The 3,599-nt window shown below is 37.3% G+C and overlaps 1 pseudogene; it reads right to left on the bottom strand.

The window, feature by feature from the left end:
* Positions 1-279: 279 nt before the first annotated feature.
* On the bottom strand, positions 280-3,302 carry LOC120268627 (annotated as a pseudogene).
* Positions 3,303-3,599: the final 297 nt, after the last annotated feature.

Below are 3,599 nucleotides of genomic sequence, written 5' to 3'. Positions count from 1 at the left end.
ATCTATCTCGGCCACGCCATCACCTCCACACCTCTCCATCTCATTTTCTTGCCCTACAATGTCCCCTTCCTCCTCAACCTCCTTGGCGCCTGCGATAGAGCCTGAGATAATCTGTATTTTGTCTCTCCCCCAGCCCTAATCCATTTGGATGAACTGGAGAGCACTATCTGCAACCACTACAAGTGCCTCCCCATCTCCATCCATAAGGAGGTCCAAGGAGGAGAAGGAGAAATTGTGAAGATGGAGGCCTACTACGCTCATCGGAGCTTCAAGCAACAATTAGAGCCTTTTTTGCTTGACTTCCTTATAGATCTTGAGATAACCACTTAGAAAAGGGTGAAGAATAAGGATGAAATCATCATAGTTATACTCGAAGCTTTGGGCAAGGCTACTTCACTCGCCATTGAGAGCTTTGATGTATTAGAAGAGAGGATCATTCTCACTATTGAAGCGATGATCGAACATGATGTGGTACATGTTGTTGTACATCATGAGCTAGAGACGGTGGTGGAGGATGATGCCATTGGTGGCAGCCTTTGGGTTTGCCTTGACATCATCAATGATAGTCAGGCTTCGGCTTCCCAGTCGAATCGGTATTACTAGACAACCTTGTTGGTGAAGAAGGGGACGGTCATTATCCGAGTATCTTGCACTAGTGGTCACCGTAGACGGTGAGACCATATCCTGGCCCTCTCCAGTGAAGATATCGAAGGTGACATTGCAGGTGCGGGAGCCAAACTCAACGCCCTGACTGTGAAGCACTTCTCGAGCATGATTTGGGGAGGAGATGACCATGAGGTTTTGTGTTGGCCCATGCAGAGGAGGAGGATTTCACTAAAGCATATAACCTCAAGTGAGGTTATCTTTTCAATATTTTTTTAAAATGTTTAAATGTTTTAATATTTTTTTAATAATATTATAATATATAAAAAGTCACATAAGTTAAATCAGATGGCAAGTGTAACCTTCGTTACCCAAGTATACTTAATTGGCCCAAAGGAACAAGTAATAGGGCTAGAAAGTATCAAATCATAGTAGAGGAACTAGAAAGAGAAACTCATATAAGCAGAGGGGCCATTTAGGGTATTCTACCTATAATTTGCAATGGCATAGTAAAACCATGTCAAATTTTGTCATGCTTTTACTAGACCGTGCCAATTTTATCACGGATTTAGGTACGGTTTTTGGCACTAATTTTGGCACTGTTTGTTTTGTCATGGTTTTTGGCACAGTTTGGTTGTCACGATTTTTGGCATTGTTTAGTTTGTCACCATTTTTGGTATGGTTATTTTGTCACAGTTTTTGGTACTGTTTTGGTTGTCACGATTATTAACATAGTTTATTTTATAACGATTATTGGCACTATTGATGTTGTAATGGTGTTTGGCACATTTTATTTCATCATGGTTTTTGGCATGGTTTATTGTGTCATTGTTTTTGTCATGGTTGATGTTGTCACAGTTTTGGCATAGTTGTGTTTGTCATGATTTTTGGCATGGTGGATTTTGTCATAGGTTTTAGCACGGAGACGATTTTTGGCATGATTTTTGTCACATTTTTTGGCACATTTTTTGTCAAATTGTTTGACACGGTTTTAAATTAGTGAGGATATTGGCATATTTTTATCACGGAATTTGGTATAGTTTTATTTGAAAAAAAAAAAACTAAACTATAAATGGATTTCTTTAATATTATAACCTGCATTTAATTTCATCAAAATATAGCAATATTAGTAAAATAAGCATAAATGTTATTACAATCTAGCATTTCAACAATAAGGTCCAATCTAACATAACTCCACAAAACACTTAACATAAACCATGTACATTATCAAAAACCCTCTACATCATCCTCCAAGTCCACAAGAAAATTATCGGTAGACAGGAGCCATTGGTGTTCATGGTCTTCTAATATATACACACACATACATATTACTTTCACAATAAAATAAAACATTGAAGTTCATGGTCTTCTTCAATTATCATATTACTTTCACAATACGGGAGTCATTGGTGTCACTAGGAAAGTGGCAATGATTGTTTGACTTAAGAAGTCTTTAAATCCACATCCCTAAAAAGCAAAGAGATCATTAGATAACTAAAATTAATTAGTAATAAGATCAATACTTTTCCATAACAATAGATCACTAAAAAAAAAGTAGCTGTACCAAAATTATCTAGGATAAAAAGTACTTTCCCACCTGATTATTAAAAAAATAAAAATAAAAAAATAAAATAAAATGCGTCAATTAATGGAAGGGTAAAAGGGGAATTTTATTGGAGAGGCTTAGACGATGAAACTCTCATTCATATGAGATTTGATAGAACACTATAGAAAACATTGGGGTAAAAGCCCAAGGAGAAGAAAAAAAAGGAGGCTAGGGTTTGTGATTGCAAGAAGATCGGATTTTATTTAGTGTCATATTTCGCCCACACTTTGGGTAAGAAATTAAATCTCCTAATCCATAGGTTTGATCTCTTTTAGTCTCGTCTTGAAGTTGTTATTATTTGTCTTTGTATGATGATGATGCATTTATATGTATTTTTGAGAGCCTCTTTTTGTTGATAACTCATGCCATTGTACTTGTATACCTCTAGTTAGATTGAGAGAAGCTTTTGTTACAATGTAGTTGATATAGTGGAAACATTTCAGGTGGCTCTAAGGAATCCTGTGGGGTTTCCCTTGATTTGAAGGGTTTTCCATCCTAAAATTTGGTGCCTTGCATCCAATGTTTGCATTAGTTGGTTTTGCTGCTCATTATCCCATTCTAGATCACAAAGAAGGGCCATTTTTACATTTGCAAAAGCTCTATTGGCATAGGAAGGTCATACACCTTTATTGGAGGCCATTAAACTCAATCTGGAAGCCATACGTGCAAGTGTGCACTAGCATCCATCATGGTTATGCCTGCATAACATCATCAAAGAAGTGTGTTGGCTATTGTGTGGCCATATAAAAGCCCGCATACATTTGGTAGAGAGGTTTGCAAGCAATCATGCACTTTATGCATGATCTTATACATGAATAGCAACAATATTGTGAATAGTAACTATGATAAGTTTACATTTGTGCATGATTTAATATTATTTTGTACACTTATTTGGCATGTATTAGAGTTTTTTTTTGTGGAAGATGATCCTAAATATGGTGGAAATTGTATTCTCAAGTATTGGGCAGTGCTTACCGATGAGAGAGAGCTAAAAGAAGCAATTAAGAGCCAAAAAGAAGGAGATGGAGCCCTCTCGACATTAACAACTGATGAACAGGACAAGCATAATCACTTACAGGCCACTTACGGCCATGCTTACGATAGTAAGCCATAGGCAGAGAACCTTTCTGGCATGCTTATACACGTAAGTGAGAGTATAAGGATCAAACTAAGGGACTTATAGGCAGGACTTAAGCTCGTAAGCCGGACTACAAGGCTGTTGAAAGGAGCTTATAGGAAGAACATATGCTCGTAAGGATAGTTGCAAGAGCCGTCCAAAGAAGATTATAGCCTAACGCTTACAACCATAAGTTGGGCCCTAATATCGAAATAGAAGATCTTACAGGCAAGACTAATGCCAGTAAATCAGCCCGTAAAGCACATAACCCAT

Source organism: Dioscorea cayenensis, chromosome 9, assembly GCF_009730915.1.
Source record: "Dioscorea cayenensis subsp. rotundata cultivar TDr96_F1 chromosome 9, TDr96_F1_v2_PseudoChromosome.rev07_lg8_w22 25.fasta, whole genome shotgun sequence".
Lineage (NCBI taxonomy): Eukaryota > Viridiplantae > Streptophyta > Magnoliopsida > Dioscoreales > Dioscoreaceae > Dioscorea > Dioscorea cayenensis.
The sequence above is the reverse complement of the archived record's forward strand: the minus strand, read 5'-3'. Positions and strand labels throughout refer to the sequence as shown.